Source organism: Camelus dromedarius, chromosome 2 (assembly GCF_036321535.1).
Source record: "Camelus dromedarius isolate mCamDro1 chromosome 2, mCamDro1.pat, whole genome shotgun sequence".
NCBI lineage: Eukaryota > Metazoa > Chordata > Mammalia > Artiodactyla > Camelidae > Camelus > Camelus dromedarius.
In genome coordinates, this window is record NC_087437.1 from 14,743,041 (window position 1) to 14,766,216 (window position 23,176).

The 23,176-nt window shown below is 41.8% G+C and overlaps 1 long non-coding RNA gene across 2 annotated transcripts; it reads right to left on the reverse strand.

Moving 5' to 3' along the window:
• Positions 1-5,685: 5,685 nt before the first annotated feature.
• Positions 5,686-14,860, reverse strand: LOC116148333 (uncharacterized). Of its 2 annotated transcripts, none has more exons than XR_010383039.1 (4): positions 14,242-14,860; positions 13,581-13,709; positions 10,417-10,577; positions 5,686-7,252 (listed from the first exon to the last, which is right to left on the reverse strand). It is a non-coding gene; the product is annotated as an uncharacterized LOC116148333 (long non-coding RNA). The 2 variants fall into 2 exon arrangements; XR_004131790.2 differs by lacking the exon at positions 5,686-7,252 and adding an exon at positions 7,897-9,099.
• Between the last annotated feature and the right edge of the window lie 8,316 nt (positions 14,861-23,176).

The window sequence follows — 23,176 nt, forward strand, 5'->3', positions numbered from 1 at the left end:
ATAGCCAAACACATTAGAGACGTCTGATGATAGGATAATGATTAAACTTATTCAACAGATACATACAAAGTGCTCACAGGGCCAGGTACTGCACTCGGTGCTGAGTTCCGGTCCACAGTCTAGTGGGCCCGGGGGGGTGACAGACAAGAGGCAGCCCAGCATGGTGCTCATGTACACAGACTGTGGCCGTGACTTTCTTGCTGCCCCACTTACTAGCTGGATGACCGTAGGCAAGCTGTTGAACCTCTCTGCACCTCAGTTTGCTCATCTGTAAAACAACAGCTCTGAGAACTAAATATTTGTAAAGGACTTGGAATAGTAGCTGGCTCATAGCACCCTGTGAGCCATAAGTAAGTCAATCTGTGCACATCCACATGAGTCTGGCATTGGAAATGAGATCTATGTAGATTGCGTTACTGGCCCCAATTTTACAGCCTTCTTTCTGTCCAGCCCTTTGCCATGTAACTCTGCAGTTCCTCCACAAATGCTGGAATCCACTTCTTCACCCTTCACCTCAGGCTGTCTCATGTGACTCGCTCCAGTGGGATGTTAGCAGCTGTGAAAGTTGTAGAGATTCGAAGTGTGCCAGTGGGGTGTGTCCCCCTTGTGTTTCTCTCATCATCGCAAGAACATGCTAGAACTAGCCTGCTGACCCTAGAGGCAGGATGGAGACATATGGACCATTGTCACCCAAATTGACCCTCAGACACCTAAGTGACAACATCTACTGTGTGTGTACTGAGAATTTGAGGTTGCTTGTTACACAGCAATAACTGACTAGCAGAAAGTTGATAGAGACTTGTGACATGAGGAAATGTTCCCAATAAATTAAATGATGGCAAAAGTAGATAACAAAACAATGTGTACAGTAAGATCCCATTTTTATTTTTGATAAATAATGTGTGTGTATCCCAGAAAAAATATAGACCAAAATGTTAATCAGTGGTTATCACTAATGGGTGGTGATTTTTATTTTGTGTGTGTTTTTTCCTATGCTTCTAGAAAGCCAAAGGACCATATTTTGATCTTGTATTTATATTGTGAGGTGTTATTTGAGAAGATATGTCAGTGGATGGAGAGATGAATGGTAGCAGGGCGGATAGAAGCAGTCCCTCTGTGGTGCCCGTTCTCTCAGCCCAGAACTTTGGTCTGACTTCTTCTGTGGTGGCCAAACCCACACTATAGTGGGCTGGAGGCCATACAGAATGTCTGTGATTTTAGAAGTTTGAAAATGTTTTGTAAGATAGCCTTTCAAGGTGAGACAACTTGTTAAGATTCTTCAAGGCCCTCTAAATGGTTCCTGTAGTGCTTGGAACATCATGTCTAAGTGCGTTTGGACACATACCAGGTCAGGGTGAAATTCAAGGTCATCATTTAGTTTAAGAGCAAAACAAGAGAAGGCCTGAGGAACAAGGTTGAAATATCTGCTCTCTGGCGGCAGTTGCTTCATTTTAGGGCACACTGTCCCATACTGGAGCAATGGCCTCCCCAGGCTGATCAGCCCCAGCAGAGGGTAACTGGGTGGACAGAGCGTGGCCTTTCCGGCCAGCACAGTACGAACTGTGCAGCCTTGACCCCACCTCACTCTGGATTCAGAATCTACAGTGGCACCGCATTGGTGTTTTCTTTCCTGATCTTTTTTGTTTTAATCAAATTTGTTGAAATATAATTTAGAGACAATAAAATCCATCTATTTTAAATGTACAGTTCAATGAGTTTTGACAGAGGTACACACTCTTGTAACCACCAACACAATCAAGGTACAGAACTTTGCCATCACCCTTTCAGGTTCCTGCAGGTCCCTTTGGAGTCAATCCCAACACCCATCCCCAGCCTCAGGTAGTCAATCACTGATGTGCTTTTTGACTATACATTAGGTTTGCTTTTTCTGGAATGTGACATAAATAAAATCACACAGTATGCACCCCTTTTGTGTCTGGCTTCCTTTGCTCAGGATAATGTTTCTGAAATTCATCCAAGCTGTTGTGTGTTATCAATAGTTCATTCCTTTTTATTGCTTAAGAGTTATCTATTGCATGGATGAACCACAATTTCTTTCTTCATTTACCTTTCGACGGAAATTTGAGTGGTTTCTAGTTTGCGGCTATTATGAATAAAGCTTTTCTTTTTCTTTCTTTCTTTCTTTCCCTCTTTCTTTCTTTCTTTCTTTCTTTCTTTCTTTCTTTCTTTCTTTCTTTCTTTTCTTTCTTTCTTTGTTAGTTTGTTTCAACTGTACTTATTCAACAGCTGTTATGAGACTCAGCTGCTACAGAATGAATAATTTTCCCTGAAGCTTGCTTTTGCACTAAGAAAAAGTATTTGTGATCCAAGTTGACAGCTCATTATATCATTCAACCAATCACTCATTCAATTAGCCATTTATCCAATAAATATTCACCTATCACCTAAATTACTACTAGCAATAACTTAGTAATATTTTTTCCTGACTGCCTAATAAATGTTAAAGTCACCATGCTTAGAATATTACTGGGATTATCGCATTCATTTCTCACAACAGCCCCGTAGGACGGCTATGAACTGCTCTCAGCTGTAAGTTCTTCTTAAATCATAAAGTGCTATGCAAATAGAACTACATTTTTTAAACAAACAAATTTTCTATACAATGAAAAATTAGGTTTTCTCATTGATTTACTAGGCTGCCCTTCTGTCTCTTACTGACTCACTCCACTTGCTGTGAATCGATGAAGTTTTATTACATCTCTTCTTTAATCAAGACGGAATGGTCTATGACATTGCTCAGGCTTTTATGTTTATTGGGGTTGAAGTGGTGCCTGGCAGACACTGGGAGGAAGACATTACACTCCCAACGTCCATGGTGTCAGAGCCAGATTGGTATTCACTCCAGACGCACACTGAATACTTCATCTTCCAGACACACGATTGAGCCAAGGTGCTATATAAGTCAAATAAATAAGTAAAGCACTGGATGGCCAAGGGCAGTTCTGTCCTTATGTGGCATGGAAATGCAGTTAACTGTCTGAGTTCCTGCTGAATGCTAACATTCACTGGGAGCTTTGGGAAAAGAAAGAAAAAAGAATATAAGACAGAGAAAGACTCTCTTAACTCTTGAAGAGTTTAATGAGTGTGAGAGTTGAGAATAAGCTGAAAGAATAGTTATCAAGAAAGTATAAATGGGGGGAGGGTATAGCTCAGTGGTAGAGTGCATGCTTAGCAAGCACAAGGTCCTGGGTTCAATCCCCAGTACCTAAAAAAAAAAAGAAAGAAAGAAAGAAAGAAAGAAAGAAAGAAAGAAAGAAAGAAAGAAAGAAAGAAAGAAAGAAAGAAAGAAAGAAGGAGGAGGAAGAGGTGGAGAAAGAGAAGAAGAAGAAAGAAAGAATAAATAAGGAGAGAAAACTAGCATATCTTGAGCTCTACCATCTGCCAAAGAATGTGCTAATCGCACGGTTCTCCAACATGGCAGGTCATTGGGGTCTCCTGGAGGGCTTATTAAATCATAGATGGCTGGGTACCACCCCAGATTTTCTGATTCAGTAGGTCTGGAGTTGAATTCAAGAATTTATATTTCTAACATTTTTCCAGGTGACACTGATTCTGCTAGTCCAGGGGTCACGCTCTGAGATCCACTCAAAGTTGAGAATATGTGCTAGACACATATATTACCTCATTTAAACATCCCAAGAGCACTCTGAAGTAGGTCTCATTGTCCCCAGTTTATACATGAGGAAAGTACCATTCAAAGAACTTCCAGAATTTACCCTGGGTACACAGCTAGTGAGTGGCAAAGTCAAACTTTGAATTTAGGTTGTCTCACTCTAGAACTCACAGTTTTCTGCCTATTTCAAACTACACCCAGGCTCTTCCTGGAAAAGCAAACCTAAAATACTATCTGAGCTGGTCCATGTTGTCAGAATCTCCAGTGTTTGAAAGTAAACAGGTGTGGTGACATCATTTAGGATCACATGCTACCAAAATAATAGGGTACTTCACTGAATGGTTTGGAAAGGATCCAGAATGTAAGAGTCAGCGACCCTGACCAAAACTACCTGATTGTTTGACACTAACTCAGAATGCAAAAAACTCAAAGATGACCCACCACCTCTGTTTCCTCCTTTCATAATGACAGAGACTGGTTACAAATCAGATTTTCATCTGACTCTCTGCTTTCTGCTTCCCAAAAGCCTTCTGCTACATTAATTCAGCATAAGAAATAATTCTATAAAATGAGTTAAAGCAAAAATTTCAAACTTCAGTAGATTTTCTCAGGTTAAAAAAGGAATTCTATCTTCCTGGTGAATGTCTGTCTTCTAAAAGACTTTAATTCAGACACAAATTACCAATTTAAGAAATGAGAGTGGAGATATCCTTATAGATTCTATGAAGGTTAAAAGGATAAGAGACATTTATGAATAACTTTGTGCCAATAAATTTGACAACTTAAGATGAAAGCAAGGAATTCCTTGAAAGACACAAACTACCAAAGCTCACTGAAGAACAAACAGATAATCTGAGTATCATGTATTAGAGAAATTGAATGCGTAGTCTAAAACTTCTCCACAAAGAAAGCCCCAGGTCCACATGGCTTTACAGGTGAATTTGACCAAACATGTAAGGAAGAAATAATACCACTTCTATACAAATTATTTGGGAAAATTGAAGAGGAGGGAATTACTTTCCAACTAACTATGAAGTTTAAATTACACTGAAATTCAAAGACCTTAGTTCATGACCAAAGATGGCACATAATAATAAAGGGAGAAAGAAGACCACAATTTTGATAATGCTAGAGAAGATGGACTCCTCAGTCTCATAGCAGCTCCAGGAAGTGGGCAATATTTATTTGTGTCACTGCTTTGCAGATAAGGAAATAGGACAGGGAAACAGGTTGGGGAAAGTTTGACCTACACACCTCCCACCTGGTGGTAGGGAAGGCAGAGATAGGAGAACACCAAAAACAGGCTATTTCACAATTTCCCTATGAATGAGATTAGAAAAAGTTCAAAGTCACTAGAGAATGTAAAAGATGGTCCTTAGAGAACTTGAGAGATGGCAATTCACCTCATGGGAAGATTTTTTAAGCTTTCTATCATAGAGAATTTCAAACTTATCTAAAGGAGATAAAATATAATGAAGTCCCATACTGCTTACCCAGCCCCAAACAACGACCATCAGCCAGTCTCTGTCCAGACCTCCAACAATTTCCTCCATCAGTAGTCCCCCTTTTTCTGCAGGGGATACATGATAAGACCCCCAATGGATGCCTGAAACTGGATAGCACTGAATCCTATATATACTATGTTGTTCCCGATATATACATAAATACCTATACTAAAGCTTCATTTATAAGTAGGGCACAGTAAGAGATTAAAAACAATAACCAACAATAAAATAGAACAATTATAACAATATACTGGAATAAAAGTTATGTGAATGTGGTCTTTGTAAAATGAGGGTTACTTGAACACAAGCACTGCAAAACCAAGACAGTGGATCTGATAACCTAGAAGGCTACTAATCAAATAACAGGCAGAAACGGTGGACTAAGGTATGAGTTATATCTCAGGCAGGACGGAGTGGGATGGTGTGGGATTTCATCATATTATTCAGAATGGTGTATAATTTAAAATTTGTGAATTGTTCAGCAAAGGAAACCATTAACAAAATGAAAAGACAACCTATGGACTTGGAGAAAATATTTGCAAATGATGCAACCAACAAGGGCTTTATTTCCAAAATATACAAACAGTTCATACAACTCAATATCAAAAAAAATCAAAAAATGGGCAGAAGGCGTAAACAGACACTTCTCCAAAGAATACATAGAGATGGCCAACAGACACATTGAAATGATGCTCAGCATCACTAATTATTAGACAAAGGCAAATCAAAACTACAATAAGGTATCACTTCAAACCAGTCAGAATGGTCCTCTTCACAAAGTCTACAAATAACAAATGCTGAATAGGTTGTGAAGAAAAGGGAATCTTTTACACTGTTGGTGGGAATGTAAGTTTGTACAACCACTATAGACAACAGTATGGAGGTTCCTTTAAAAACTAATAACAGAGCTTCCATATGATTCAGCAGTTCCACTCCTGAGCATATTTCCTGAAAAGACAAAAAGTCTAGTTTGAAAGAAACATGCACCCCAATATTCATAGCAGCACTATTCACAATAGCCAAGACATGGACGCAACCTAAGTGCAACAGATAAATGGATAAAGATGTAGTATGTGTGTATGCACACATACAAACATGTATGCGTGTGTGCATGCACAATGGAATATTACTCAGCCATAAAAAAGAATGAAATAATGCCATTTGCAGCAACATGGATGAACCTAGAGATTATCATACTAAGTGAAGTAAATCAAACTTATAGTTACCAAAGAGGAAAGTGGAGGGAGAGGGATAAATTAGGAATTTGGGATCAATAGATACACATCACTATATATAAAATAGATAAACAAGGATTTGTTGTATAGCATATGGAACTATGTTCAATATCTTGTAATAACCTATTACAGAAAAGAATCTGAAGCTGTATACCTGAAACAAACACCATATTGTAAATCAACTAGAGTTAAGTTAAAAAGCTTTAAAAAATGAATAAAATAATTAAAATAAATAAAGGTGATAAAAATTTAAAGTAAAGTTCATATGCTGTGATTGATTGATATGTCTTTCAGGTATCTTTTAATCTATAAAGATTTCCCCTCCACGCTTTTTTTTTTTTTTCCCAAGAATAAAGGTCATTTGACCTATACAGTTTCCCACAGTCTGGATTTCACTGATTACACGTTCATAGTGTAGTTTAACATTTTCTCTACTCTCTCTATTTCCCACAAGTTGGTAGTTGAATCTAGAAGCTTGATCAAGTTGAGGTTCAAATTTTTGGCAATATTTCCGTATGGTGTTCTCTTCTTCCAAGTGGGGAACCTGAAGCAAACAGCCGCTGATGATCATTGCCATTCTAATTATCATTAGTTTCTCCGTTTATTAACTACATTCTTCTATAGAGGGAAAGTTCCCCAAGGAGCACTTTCTTTACATTAGTAATTGCCGCCTGCAAGGCTGGGATGAATAAGATTCTGAAGCCCTGTGGAAACTCTGCAGAAAAAATGGCAGGATGGATTCCTGATGTCTGACAGGACATGTGATGGGACAGTGGTAGTAGTTTCTGTTCCGAATCCAATTTACTCCCCTCTTGTAGAATTGAAGGCTCAGTGGAAAGAAGTAAGACCATTATGTGTAGGACATCACATGTAGGACTCTGTAAGGACAGAGTGTTGAATGTGATTATGGAGTCAGAGCAAGCTCAGAATCAGAGTGGCTATTTTATCATTTTGTTTTGTTTTTAAAGATAATTCCCAATATTGACAATATGCAAGGAAATGGCACTTTCTGATGATACTGTTTGTGAAATTGTAAATTGGGACAGTTTTTTCTGGAGGACAATTTGACAATATGTGACAAAAACCTTAAAACTTTGCATATCCTTTGACCTAGAAATTCTAGTGCCAAAAATGTACCCCAGGGATGTGCTGAAGAACTTAGTAAAGGTTGCTCATGACAAGCCTATAATAATAAAACATTGGATTTGCCCATAGGGGATTAGATAAAGGCACACCATCCAATCGATGACTGTGCAGTTATTTAAATATCACAGAATAGAGGTACGGAGGATATAGCTCAGTGTTACAGTGTGTGCTTAGCATGCAGGAGGTCCCCCATACCCACGCCTTAAAATAAATAAATAAATAAACCTAATTAACCTCCCCTGCCCAAAAAAATCACAGAATACATAAGGGCACAGAAAGATGTTCATGACATATTATTCAGTGAAAAAAAAGCAAGTCTAAAGTAGTAATGTCAGTAAACCCCTTTTTTATTTTTAAAAAAGAAATTTATGCATACAAAGATATTCATGGGAAAAGAGGTCACAGTAAATATACCAAAATGTTAACAGTTACTATTAAAGCATTATATATTACTTGATGGTAAAATTAGGAGTAATTTCTATTTCCTTCCTTTTGCTTAACCGATTTTTCAAAATTTTCTGTAAGTCATTCATATTAACTTTTTAAAGGAAAAAAGTTTTAATGATAAGTATTTTAAGTTACAGTTGGCAAATACCATGGGAATTCCTTATACTAAAAGAGTTTATCTGAAATTTTTGGAGGGGAGAGGAGTGAAATTTAAATTGAAGGAGGTGTTTTACATTTTTATTTGCTCAATCTGGCAAGCCTACTTTTAGTACAAAGCAATCGAAGGAGAGACTAGGGAGCTGGACCACGATATGCTGGCCCCTTGGAGGACAGGAGAGTCACTGATTGTTTCAAGTCTTTTAAACCAGAAATAGGATTTGGTGGAATCAGAAAGGACGATCAATTTGGAAGCAACATAGTCCTTATCTGAAATGTGGACTCTGCTACCACCACCACCAATCCCATTCCCCTACCCTACCTACCTCCAACCCCCACGATCTGGACGTCCTGGGGCAAGTTACTTGTCTCCCCTAAACCTCAGTAATAATGCCTGTCTTGCCAGGATCGAATGAAAACGTGTGTGTGAAGGCACTCTGTAAACTGCAAGTGCCAAGCAGCACATTATTATCATGTGAGTAAATTACACACCCGAGGACATGATGAACAGGAACAAAACATCACCACGGACAACCGCAGGATTGTTCCTCGCAGCAGATTTCTGATGGCTCTCCGAGGTCAAAACAACTCAAGGTTTAGTCACTCTGGACTGAACCCGTACATTAACATCCATCCAAAGTGTTCTTACAACCTTATTTATAGGTGCACTGATCATTAAATAGGGTTGGAACGCTTTGCCACAAGTCAGTTGTTAAATCGCTTGGCGAGTGGCTCAGAGGAAGCCCGCGTGGTTTACGAGTTTGGCAGCTCGTAACTCCAGGCCCTCACCTTATCCTCACACGCTCATTTCAGTCACCTTGGAAACTGCCCTATTCTAGATGCAGAGCACAGAAAGCCCCAGCTGACATGGAATTAATCAGCAGCCACCTCCTCTTCTGGTCTCCATTACTGAAAAATCCTCAGGGCTTCTCAAGCCACTTTAGGGAGTATCCAATGGTGCAGTTTCAAGGATCTTCTGGGGAAAAATTAATACAGGAGGTTGAGGTTTATGACAAAATGGAAAAACAAAATGAAGGAGAAAGAAATTAAGGGAGACCAGAAATTGACACAACATTGTATACCGACTGTATTTCAGTTTAAAAAGGGGGGGAAAAGAAATTAAGAGAGAAGGAAAGAGGAAAGAAGAGAGGGGAAAAGAAAAAGAAGAAAAAGATCAGAAGGAAGAAAATGAAAGTATTCTCCTATTTTACAGATAAGGAAACTGAGGCTCAGAGGTCCTATGTCACATGAGGCAACAACTCATGGGAACCAGACACTCTGGAAAGAGTGACATGAAAATGCAACTTGTTAGTGAAGTGGCGCAGCACAGGGGAGCCACAGCGAGAGGCAGCCATCCGACAGCCTTCGGCAAACACTAACCCCGATCTGGGACTCCCCAGCCTCCAGAGCTCTGAGAAGTAGATGCCTGTGGTTGAAGCCACCTGGTCCACAGTATTTTGTTACAGCAGCCCAAGTGCAGACTAAGACATAAGGTAATTCTGTCTGACTTATGGAGGAACTGCTGAGCTATTTTCCACGGTGGCTGCACCATTTTCTATTCCTGCCATCAGTGTCCGAGGAGGGAATTCCAGCACGGAGTCCCACAATCCTCAGCCTGAATCTTAGCTCTGCCACAGACTTAACTGAGTGACTACCTTATATAACCTCTCAAAGACTCAATTTCATCGTTGGTAAAAAGGGGACAACAGAGTTGAGGGAAGATTACATGGATGACATAGGAAACCCTCCTAGAACCTGGAGCTCAGTAAATGTCAGTATCCACGTATCCTGGTCGGTGAGGACAGAATCACAACATCCTAGTGTGGGAGGGAGCCCGACAGGTACAGCACACAGTGCTCTTTCCTGCGTTATCACAGCAGGGTCCAACACAGTGTGTCCTGCCCGAATATCCCCGTCACTGCTCACTGTAGGGCATCAGGGGCCAGAACCAACTCCACAGGACAGAGAGGCATTTCCTCGCATTTCTTGGAAACCTGGCTTTCACAGGATATAAGTAAGTGTTATAAATGGGGTGAGGGAGAAATTCCGAGGTCAAATAACTGGGAAACACTGGGTTAAAGAACAGCAAAGCAGATTTCTCTTCTGCAGGACTTCTCAGAGCACTGAGCTGAGTTGTGCGCTTCGAAATCCCCAGTTAGCAATGAGGTCTACAGTGTTTCTGAGCTTCTCTGTCCTGGGAAAGGAAAGTCTGCATCCAGGCCTCTGTCCGCACAGCAGGGAAATCGCACACAACCACCAAGGTCAGCCCCAGCCTCAGGTTCTAAATACTCACCCCAAACCACTGCATTGGAGCAATTCTCTCCTTTCCTGCTTTATCCCAAATGGCAATTTAGAAACTGCAGCCACTGCGGCTCTGCTGTCTTCCTTCATGTCTCCGTTCACCCCTGCTGAGTGAAGCCAATCTCCAAGTTCAAGTTCAAGGTGTTAGATAATCTGAGCAAAGATAGTCACCTTGTCAGGACTGAGGGAATGTGCCTGCCCCGTTCCCACGCTGACGCAGGTTCTGAACACAACTGGGCAGACCTAGGTTTCCCTTCTCAGTGGGAGTTCTCAGCTGCTGAGTTCAGTAAACCTCCAGACAGCCAACTTTCTTAGGTCCTGCAAGTGCCCTTTTGCATGGTTTTGCGTGTTTTGCTTTTTATACTTTTTTTAAAATACTTTTTAAAAAATCCATGATCAGTTTGGAGGCTATTACTCAGAGATATAAGGAAAGATTAGGATCTGGGACAGAACAAAAGCCTTAGTAATTTTTTGAGACCCGGAAGGGATTTCCTCAGAAGACTCGATCTCTAAAAGTTCACAGTAATGCGAATGCAAATGAGTTACACCCTTTCTGTTACCTCCCAGAATGATGATTAATTCCACCTCAGATGGGGACCCGATAAATGACTCTCACTTCACGTACAAGCTTACCCTGAGTCTTTTACACTCAAGGGCACTGAGGAACCTGAGGCTTTTTCCTAAACTCTTTTAACTAGAATGAAGACGACAGTCCCAAGATGACCCCCGAGACAGGAACCACTGTGCCCTGGAATCTTTATTAAGCACCTACTACTTGATAGGTGCATATGGCCCAACAGCCAGACAGAAGAGCCAGCTGCACAAATGCATATGGCTGGGTGTCATCCTACCCAGCCCACCACTAGCTCCTCCAGACTGTCTGCTCAGCTGGAGTTTGGGAAACTAAGCAATGTTTGTAATGTAAGGAATCTGCTCCACCCAGCTCTTATCAACCCCGTCAGAAAGCTTGCAGCTGCAGCCAGGCTCTTAGGAAGATTTACTCAAGGAAGAAGCTAGAAATGGGTTTGCCTCTCCCCCACACTCTTGAAGGGAATGGATGCTGGAGATACCAGAGGAAAGGCTGGCCCAGTTTATGGGTGGGCAAGGTGGACATTTGCTTGGGAAGCAGGGGGCTTGGCTGCAAAAATTATGGAGTGAAGTGTAGCTCAGGCCTTAGCATGATCCTGGATCTTAGCTTTTTCAGTAGGGCTTGTGGGTAGAGGATCAGGAACACTGCGGAAGAGAGGAAGCCTACTGTGGTGGGCTGGGGGTCACCAGCCTTGGCTTTACCTCTGACAGGCTGGGTGACCTCACGTGGCCATTTCCTCTTTTCTGACCTCAGCTTCCTTCTCAGTAAAAAAATGAGATGGTCCTTCTAGATCGGTTGATTGGGATTTTTGTTGTTGTTGTTGCTGTAAAATGTGTGTAACATAAAGCCTGCCATCAATGACATTTAGTACATTCACAATGTGGTGCGACAATCGCCATTATCTAGTTCCAGGGCATTTTCATTACCCTCCAAAAAAATACCTGACCCATTAAGCAGTCACCCCCCATTCCCCACTCCCTAGCCCCTGGCAACCACTAATCTGCCTTCTGTCTCTATGGATTTGCCTATTCTGAATATTTCATATAAATGGAATCATATAATTATGCAGCCTTTTGTGACTGGCTTCTTTCACTTAGCAATAATGTTTTCAAGGTTCAAGTATCAGTACTTTATTCCTTTTTATGGCTAAGTAGTATTTCATTGTAGAGATATGCCACTTTAATCCATTCATCAGTTGATGGACATTTGGGTTGTTTCCACCTTTGAGCTGTTGTAAATAGCCAGAGAGTCAATGAGCGTGTGTGTACAAGCATCTGTTTGAGTGTCTGTTTCCAACTCTCTGGGGTATATACCCAGGAGTAGAATTGCTGGGTCAAACGGTGTTATGAACTGAATGTCTGTGTCCTCCCAGAATTCATATGTTGAAGCCCCAACCTCCAGTGTGATGTATTTGGAGGTAGGGCATATGTGAGGTGATTTAAGTTTAGATGAGGTCATGAGGGTGGGGCCCCTGTGGTGATATTAGTGCCCTTGGAAGAAGAGGAAGAGACCAGAGTTCTCCCATCCAACCCCCAATCCCTGCCCACCCATGTGAGGACAGAGCAAGAGGCAGTCATCTGTAAGCCAGGAAGAGGGTCCTCACCAATAACCTAGCCCTGATCTTATACTTCCAGCCTCTGGAACTGTGAGAAATAAATATCTGTTGTTTAAGCCACTCAATTTATGGTATTTTGTTACAGCATCCTGAGCAGGCTAACACGTACGGTAATTCTGTTTAACTTATTCAGGAACCACCAAACTATTTTCCAGTGGCTGTACCATTTTTCATTCTCACCACCAAGGTATGAGGGGTCTACTTGTTCCTCATCCTCACCAGCCTGATGCTATCTTTAAGCAGGGAGAGAATTTAGTAGTTTTAAAACCTTTTCTTCTAATGAGATCTTTCTTGGAAACCTACTATAGTAAAAGAGGTTAAAGAGAAGCTGCCAGAGTGGGTGGAGGTGATAGCATGTCTGAGAAACCCCTTTGAGTTCTAAGAAACACAGTTTGAAAACCATTTGCTCCAGATGGGTTTGTTTGATCCTTCCTGGTTTAGAATCCAAAAATCCCATCTTGATCCCCTTCCAAGGCCCATCCTATTCTCTGAAGCTTTGGCTTAGAGAGGGCTCTCCCCATCTCTATCCCATGCTTTTTTTTAAATCTTGCTTTTATTTGTTACTTTTTTTAAATATATTTTTTAATGGAGGTACTGGCGATTGAACCCAGGACCTTGTGCATGCTAAGCATGCACTCTACCACTGAGCTATACCCTCCTCCCTCTATTCTATGCTATTAGGAAAGACCTGAGATTATAGTGCTCTTCAAGATGTGCTATGGGGCCCATCAAAGGAAGAATCAACTGGTTCTTGCTAAAAACTACTGGTATCTCAATCCAGACTTACAGAGTGGGCATCTTTGTGGGAAGAACCCTGGAATTTTGCATTTGTTACATACCTCCCAAATGATTTTGATGCCCCTAGATTTGAAAACCACTCAACTGGAAGGGACTGAGAGGTGAGGGATAGAAAGCAAATGCCTACGATTAGTAAGACCACCATCTTACTGACCTGTTGTGAGTGTCCTCTTCTGCTCTTTGAATGGGAGAGAGAAGTTGAATTTTGCTTTGGGATCCACATGCCAACTGGGGCTACCCAAAGGTCTTATTGGCACCACTTCCTGCCCACAGGTCTGTGGAACTGCAAAAGATAAGGACATTCTTATGATCCTCAGGAACCGTGCACAATGTTTAAGCATTTTCAAGCACTGTTGATTTTTTTATGATGGTTATTATGGCTACATTTTTGGAATTTGAAAATATAGCAAATCAGTCATAAAGCTATGACTATTTATGTGAGTTTTTACAGCATTAAGCAATTCCTTCTTTGTAGTGAAAATCAACATGATTTGCTTTGGGAAAATTGCCAGATTCCTGTTAACTCATTTAAACAGATTCTCCTCCCAGACTGGTGACTCAGTGAAATTTTTCCCGTCTGAGGACGGAAACAAGGAAAACTGTCATGCACAGACCCAGCCTAGTGCACTGAACTCACAAGGATCATCAAAGGTCCCCTTCCCCAGTTCCCCCAGAGCAGTTCCCCTCTTCACGCTCTGCTGGGACTCATCCAAGAATGAGTAGCTCCCCACCTATTTGGTTACCCTCTGCTATGCAACAAATCTTATCAAAACTTAGTGACTTAACACAAAAACTATTTTATTATTAGTTCTCACCAGTCTTTGGATTGACTGAGCTCAACTGAGCAGTTCTGCTCCGTGTGATGGTGGTTGGGGCCACAGCCATCCGGGGGCTCAACTGGGCTGAAGAGCTGGGCAAGAGTCCAAGCTGGCTCACTAAGGTGGCTGGAAACTGATGCTGGCGGGCAGCTGGGAGCTTAGATGGGGATGTTGACTGAAAGGTCTATACAAAGCCTCTTCTTGCGGCTTGGGCTTCCCACAATATGGCAGCTGGTCTAGGAGAGGGAGTGTCCTAAGAGCAAGTGTTCCAAGGGGGAGGAAATCGTTCAAAGGACTGTTTCAGCTCTAAGGCTTTCGATAAATTACCTAATCTCTTGGCGCCTAAGCTTCTCTATCAAGTGAAGATAATGCTTTCCTGATCAGAGTGATGTGAAAACTAAGCAAGACAGTATATGCAAAGCCTTCACACAATGCTCCATAAGCAAGAGTGAGTTATCATCCGGACACATGGACACTCAATCCTGGGACATCATCGGTAGTACGTGCTGAAGCTCTTCATTCTTTCGCCCAAGTTTAGACAAATTGCTGAGTTGCCACCATGACTTGAAGAAAAGGAGGAGGTTGCCCTCTTTAGTGGGATCCTGTAGGACTAGATACAGAAATTATAAGCTATGACATGACTCCTTGGAATGTACCTTAAAGGGAAAAAATATCTTACAAGTATTCAAAGATGTTTCAATGTTCCTTCCAACAGCGTAAATAACATCTTATCAATAGAAGCTTATCCATCCAAATGTCTATCAATAGGCAGTGGGATATTATACATCCATATTCTACTGGATATTTGTTGCTTTTAGGGTATCTAGCATCTGATCATCCTTTCTTTCAGGAGGAAATTCTGAGATAGGAAAGAAGCGCCCCTGCTTTCCACTAGAGAAGCAGGAGGAAGGCAGATATGCCTACTTCCTGCTCCCTGGAGGGCAAGGTGCAAGCATGTGAGCTGAGCGGCCAGTAAGATGCTCCCATCTAAGGTTTGCCCACAAAGGCCCAGGGACAGTTAGTGCTTTTCAAGATTGCATGTTTGTGGTGGAGCCTAGATTCCGGCGGCATAGAGGTAAGTATCTGGTGGGACACAGCTGCCTCAGTGACCTAGACTACTCACTTGGAACTGTATGTGCGAGAGATGAATACACCTCTGTATTCATTAAATCACTCTAAATTGAACTTGCTTTGATAAAGCAGCTTAGCAAATCTTAATTATGGTGATTTTAGAATATGACCACAAATTCTTTGATACTCCTCCCATTGGGAAGCAAAGACTATGTCCCTTCCCCTTGAATCGGGGCAAGTTTGTGACCACTTCAATCAATGGACTACGGTGGAAGTGACTTCCAGGGCCAAGTCATGAAAGGCCCTGCAGCTTCCTTTCTGCCTGCTAGAAAACCAGCTACTGGGCCACTGAGCCACCTTGTGAGTATCTGACTAGCCAGAGGCCACCACGCTCTGAGAAAGCCCCAGCTATGTAGAGGGACCATATATAGGCACTCTGATCAAGAGTCCCAGCTCAGCCCAAGGTTCAAGTCCTGTCAGCCCAATCTCCAGACAATCTCCAGACATGTGTGTGAAGAAGCCTCCAGATGTTTTGTGGGGTTTGTTTTGTTTTGTTTTGTTTTGTTTTCTAGGGAGGAGGTAATTATTTATTTATTTATTTATTTTTACTTACTGGAGTTACTGGGGATTGAGCCCATGACCTTGTGCATGCTGGGCACAAGTCATGCACTCTACCACTGAGCTACACCTTCCCCCTTAAGAAGCCTCCAGATGATTCATCACCCTACCCCCCACCTCAGCCTTTCATCTCACTCCTAGTTTGAGTTTTCCAAGCTGAGGCCTCAGACTTTGTGGCATCATCCCTGCTGTGTCCTGTTAGAATTCCTGACCCACAGAATGTACGTGCATCAAAATGGTGATTGATTCCACCAAGTTTTGTGGATTGTTATACAGAAGTAGCTCCATACCCTTCCAAAAATGTCCCTTTTTGCTAATTAGGTTAACCACAATTGGTTTCTGGCGTTGCAATCAAGAATCTTGGTTGGTAGATATACAATGAAATACTATTCAACTCTTAAACTGAGGTCGCACTATATTAAACTGTCACAGAAAGATATTCACAATGCAGCTTTAAGAGAATATGGCAGGTTCAAAAACAGTAGGTACAGAGTGGTTCCATTTTTGTAAAATAAGTTTATTTTTTAAATTATTTTTTCATAGAATGAATTCAAGGATGCTATGTACCAAAATTATATAGTATTGTCTTTAGGTGCTAGAATTATAGAGTTTTTTTTATTGTGCTCATCTGTATATTTTATAATTACTTATAATGAACATCATTACGTAGTTACTTGTGTAATTTTTTTAATTCAAAAATATTTTTTTAAAAATAAAAACAGGATTATAGATTCAGGAATCAAAGAGTGCCTCTCTGCCTGTGGGCATTTTGTACATTCACCAGTGAGAGACCCTGTAGCACAATCTTTAGGGAGTGGTAGCCCCCATTAAGGAGGGTGGTAACCTCTAGTAATTCCTTCCCTCGCTATAAACATATGCTGTTCCTCACATCTAGAAGCATGATTTATTTCCCCTTTCCTTAAATCTATGCTGTCCCTATGACTGCCTTGGCCAATGGAATGCAGTATAAGATGTTCAAGGACTTCTGATCTCAAGTCTTAGGCAATTTGGTAGCGTCTGTTTCCTTTCTCTTACAAGCTTGTTCTTGGGATGTTCCCTTGCAGAATCTAGCTCAAGCCATGTGGAAAGGTCACATGGAGGAGAATCAAGACTCTCCTATTTGCAGCCTCCACCAAGCTCTTAGCCAACAGCAAGCGTGAACTGCCAGCCATGGGAATGAGTCATCTGGGATTCCAGCCCAATTGAGCCCCAGTGACTGCAGCTTCAACAGACATCATGTGGGGGAAGAAGAACCACCCAGCTGAGCCCTGTTAACCCACAGACTCATGAGAGATACTAACACGGTGGTTGCTTTAAACCACTGAGTTTCAGGGTAATGGTAGCCTGCCTCCAAGATGGCTCCACTGATGGCCCTCTCCTGATATTTACACCTTTATATTTGCTTGGCACATGGTACCAAGGCTGGTCTGTGTGACCGACAGAATACAGCAGATTGAGGCATGGCACGTTACTTCCAAGATTAGATCATCAAAGGCCTGTGGCCCCTGTCTTGGCCACTCTCTCAGATCACTCTTCACACTGTGAGCAACCTGCTGGGAGAGAAGTTGACAACTCGTCGCCAGGTTGCCCAGGACTTTCCTGGCTTTAGACAGAAAGTCTCACATCCTGAGAGCCTCCTCAGTCCTGGGCAAATAAAAATGACTGGTCACCCTACACCTATGTGGTGAGGAACTGAGGTTTCTAGACAACAGGGAACAAGAAACCAAGGACTCCTACCAAAAGCCACACGAGGGAGCCAACTTGGGGGCAAATGCACCAGCCCCAGCGGTGCCTTCGGAAGACTGCAGCCTCAGCCGACAGTTCGAATGCAACCTCATGAAGGACCCTGATCCAGAACCGCCCAGGTAAGGTGACCCCCAGAAACTGTGAGACAGTGAATGTTATTCCAAGCTGCTAAATTTAGGGTAATTTGTTAACGGCAATAGGTAACTTATACAGGTGGTTTGTTTTGCCCTAATAGGTATCAGGAACAGGGGACACCAACAGATCATTGCTCTCACCCTGTTGTAAACAGCTGTGATGACTTTTCTGTTTGGATCTTTTGTTTATTTTTTAATTTTATTTATGTTTGTTTGTTTTTGAGGGAGGTAATTAGGTTTATTCATTTATTTATTTTTATTTTAATGGAGGTACTGGGCATTGAACCCAGGACCTTCTGCACGTTAAGCACGTGCTCTACCACTGAGCTGTACCCTCCCCGCTGATCTTTCTGTTTGGGAATTTCTTTTCCTTTCGTGGAAATCAACCTGAGGGAATCCTGCTTCTCGGGTTCCTGAAGAACAGTGCAGGGCAGGGCCCCTGGCTGCTGCTGGGTGAGCTCATTCCAACTCTAATTGTTCTCTAAACTTTAACAATGAATCTCTTGGGGTCACAAGGTCCTCCTGCCTCTCCATTTCCAAATGCTCTCCGAGGCTGTCCTGATTTCCCTGAAGGCTTGAGGGGCTTAGCCAGGCTGCTTAAATCACCTTCTCCACTAGAAAGTGTCCCTTGATCCCAGCAGCATGTATGGATGGGGTGCCGGGTCTGTAGGACTTGCAGATGGTTTTGCGGGGAAGGGATGCTGAGAGGTCTTGACCTAAAATCTTTTCCAACCAGGCACCAAGGTTCTGAGATTTCACCTTTCTGTGTGGCTAATTCATTTGGAAGAGACAAAATATTCACTAGCACCTTCTTCTGAATGAGTTTATTGAAGACATTCTGCCCTGCTCCGGGTAGCACAAGAGCAGTGGGAGCTTAAGCCAGGGGAGCACAAAAGGCAGGTGGGACCCCCAAAAGCTGACCTTGGTCCACCTCCTAATGTTGTGTTAGGCTGACTCTGTGTATAGTTAGGCCACGGGGCTGCACACATGCAGAGCACCCGGCACGCTCAGAGGCAGACTGCCGTGTACACCCAGAGACCCAGAGACGCACTGCAAAGTAAATGAACACACAGGTACCATGCTCCGAGCTGTTAGTTCCCTGGAGATGCCGTAACCAAATGCCGCAAACAGGGTGGCTGAAAACAACAGAAATGTATTCTCTTACAGTTCTGGAGGCTAGATGTCCAAAACTAAGGTGTCGGTAGGGCGGGTTCCTTCTGAGGGCTGTGAGGGTGAATCTGTTCCAAGCCTCTCCCCTAGCTTCCGGTGGTTTGCAGGCAATATTTGGCATTCCTTGGCTTGTTGGTGTATCACCCGGATCTCTGCCTTCGTGTTCAGATGGCATTTGCCCTGTGTGTCTGTCTCTGTGTCCAAATTCCTCATCCTAATGACCTCATCTTAACTTGATCTAAACCGTATTTCCAAATAAGGTCACCTTCACAGGCACCAAGTGTTAGGACTTCAATAACTTCTGGGGAGACACAGTCTTCTCAAAGATTTACCAGTTTTACAGATCAGAAATTGAGTCGCAGGAAGATTACTGGGCTTGTCTTAACTCACATAGCTAGAAAGTAGAGGCTCTGGAATCAGATAGCTTGGCTTCCCCACTTAGCTGGGAGGCCTTGGGTAAGTTACTTAGCCTCTCTGTGCCTCTGTCGCCTCATTTGTAAAGTAAGGATAATAATAATCATCTCTCCATCCATGCTGAGTTGTTGCAAGGATTTTAAAAGGTAATCCTCAGAGCCTGGTACTTAGTAATTACTGAACACATGGTAGCTGTTATAATAAATAGTGGAGTCAAGTGAAATAAGTCAGAAGGTGAAAGACAAAAAAAATCAAGATTTCACTCATATGTGGAAGCTAAACAAACAAACAAAACAAAACAAAAACACTGTACAGCACAGGGAAATATATACAAGATCTTGTGGTAGCTCACAGAGAAAACAAAATGTAACAACGAATATATGTATGTTCATGTATAACTGAAAAATTGTGCTCTGCACTGGAATTTGACACAATATTGTAAAATGACTGTAACTAAATAAAAAAATGTTAAAAAAAAAAAAACCTGATAGTCACAGAGAATAGATTGGTGGTTACCAGAGGGGAGGGTGGTTGAGGGGGTTGGGGGTACAAAATTGGTGAAGGGGGTCAAGTGTATGGTCATGGATGGTAGCCAGACTTTGGGTGATGACTGCTTCGTAATGAACACAGATGTCGACTTTTAAAAAAGAAGTAGTGGAAGCTAAAGTTTTGGTTTTTGTTTTTTTTTTTTTTTTTTGAAGATTCAACAGTTTGTTCATCCTCCAGATGTGGCTATTGACATAAACTTCACACCGGGGTATCTGAAATTGTGGTGGTCCTGATTGATAGGATTTCTTAATTAAAATGTCTGCTGAGTAAATCTGGATTTTTTTTTTTTGGAAAAAAGAAGTAGTGGAGTCAAAATTTCAGTCCACGTTCCCTTAGCTCTGATACCTTCATTTTTTCTTCTCTGATCCAGCACAGCTGGGTGTGAGGCACTTCTGCATCCACGGCCTCACTGACTCCTCACAATTCCCCAGGAGGCGAATACTCCTGGTTAAAATATTACAGATGAAGGAACTGAGACACAGAGGAGGGAGGTGAATTGACAAAGGTCACCGGGCAAATAAAATACCCTAACCCAGCTCTGCTGCTTCTAATATTTCTTCATCATGTTATCTGTCATCTCAACACACAGACATCAATGTAGTAGAGCATTTTCCTCTACCGTGGTTTGCTGACAGCCTCTGGATCCGAGGTAATCAGCCAAGATTAGGAGTTCAGTCACTGGCCTACCTCGAGACTACAGCAGGCAGAGGGTTCTGTTTCTGGAAGAGTCAGCTCATGCCAGGTTCAGAAAGTTCAGCCCAGAAGACCTGCTGTTAATTCTGAATTCTTCAGAAAGAAGAACTCTTAAAGACATACACACACACCTGCACGCACAAAGAATGTTTATATGAGGCCTCACCCCAGGAGCAACTAGCCATTGAAAAAGGATGGGGTATATAAGATTTTCCAGTTAGAAGACCTGAAAAGTGAGAGCAGCTGCCAGGCCCGATCCAAAATTCCCTGGCAAACCAGTGCTGGGGTAGAAATGAGTCCGAAAGGCAAAAACAAAACAAAAAACACATGCAAAAACACACTGGAGATGAATCCCCTTGGATTTCCTTGTCAGAATAGAAAGAGAAACAAAGCAGCTGAGTCCCCTGATGCGGCCTTTCCCTGGTCTCCCTCCCCTGCCCCAGCTGCTCTTTCAACAGCAGGTCAGCGCCACAAACATCCAAGGAGACGGGACGCCCACAGGCTTCATCCGGCCCGCAGACAAATTTTATTCAGCTTGCACACAGTTTTTAAGTAGTTGTAAACAGTTTAAAAGTGAGAAGTTTTACCTAAGAATCCAGATGTTTTACTCCTTGTGGAATATCAAAGAATCTGGTCAAGTGGGCCCACAACCCTGGAAGCTGTGACAACACTGAGTCCCAGGTGATTATTTTTATACCCAGATTACTTGACTCACTTATGGTCCCTGCCTGACCCCTGTAGGAATCTTGAGTTTTTCTGCTCAAGCAAGTGAGACTTCCCCTCTGCCTATGGAGTTAAACAGATCTCACCTCATCCTGACACTCAAAATCTTACACAGAACATCTTATTCAGACTTACCCCTGTGACTGTCATTCTGAATTTATCTACTCCTTCATGCCCAAACAGGTCCCTTGTTCTCCCACATTCATGCCTTTGCTGGTTCCTTTTTTATTTCCTCTAAGATGCCTTCCATCCCAACTTGGTCTGGGAACTCTCCCACACCCTCTAAGGTCCATATGAGGGCCTTTTCAGAATCTCTCAAACAGATGTAAACTTCCCTTCATTTGACACGCCAAAGCACCCTGTCATTTTGAAGCACAGGTACACTTCATTTTATTGTGCTTTGCCAGTACTGCAATTTTTACAAATTGAAGATTTGTGACAACCCTGCACTATCAGATGATGGTTAGCATTTTTTAGCAATAAAGACAAAGCTATTGTATGCTTAATAACTACTGTATAGCATAGACATAACTTTTATATGCACTGGAAAACCAAAAAAATTCATGTGACTCACTTTACCAAGATATTTGCTTTCTTGCAGTGATCTGGACTAAACCCAAAATGTCTTCCAGGTACGCCTGTACTTGCTCTGGACTTTCACAACTTCACACGTTTACATATTCTAAGTTCTCGTCCTGTGATTCACTTCTCTCCTAGCCAGTAGTTCAGCTGAGCCCAGCCACCCAGTCATCTTCACCAAGGCCTCAGACCTGTGAATGAGGAAGCTGTCTTAACCCTCCTGACCAGCCCCATCACCAGATAAATACCACAGAGTGGCCTCAACAAATGCCACGTGGAACAGAAGAATCACCTGGCCAACACTTGTACAGACTCCTGACTTTTGTGACAACTGTGGAATATGATAAAAAGGATTGTTTTAAGGCATCAAGTTTTAGACTGGTCTGTTACATAGAAACAGGTAACTGAAAAAGTTCAGAAAATTTTTAAAAGTCTTTAATTTTATTATTTTCTTCAAGTCTTTTTATGAAATTAAAAAATGCATACACACAACTTAAAAAGGAGAAGGAAACTAATATTTGCTGAGCTCCTAATCTGATTTATGCCTGGCACATTTATATACATTAGCTTATCCAAGACTCAAGACAATCTAGCTTGTATTACTATTTACATTTTTTAAATTTTTATTTTTATTTATTTTTTTAATTGAAGTATAGTCAGCTATAATGTGTCAATTTCTGGTGTACAGCACAATGTCCCAGTCATGTGTGTATATATATATTCATTTTCATGTTTTTTCATTAAAGGTTGTTATAAGATATTGAATATAGTTCCCTGTGCTATACAGAAGAAATTTGTTTTTATCTATTTTTATATATGCTATCTACATTTTTAAAAAGAAGGAACTCAAGCTCAGAGAAGTTAAGTAACTTGCAGATGATCACACAGCACGTGAGTGAGGAGAATGGGGAATGAATGGCCAGTCTATCTATCTAGCTAGAAAATCCATATTTTTGGTCACCATCTCACATCCCCACACCACCTCTCTTGGCTCAAATGGTGGTCTACCTTCCACTTAATGTGACATTATATGTGGTTTTGCATGTTGTTGCAAAGCCTCCAAAATCTTCCTTTTAAATGGCCACATATTATTCCAACCGTAGTTTACATACCATTTCCCTATTGCTGAGTATTTACATGCCTTCCAAGTCATTTTACCATTAAAAGGAATTTGGACAGTTGCATCAGGTTGATATAGAGTAGGTATTCTAGAGGGAGGGGTGGGCCATTCTTGG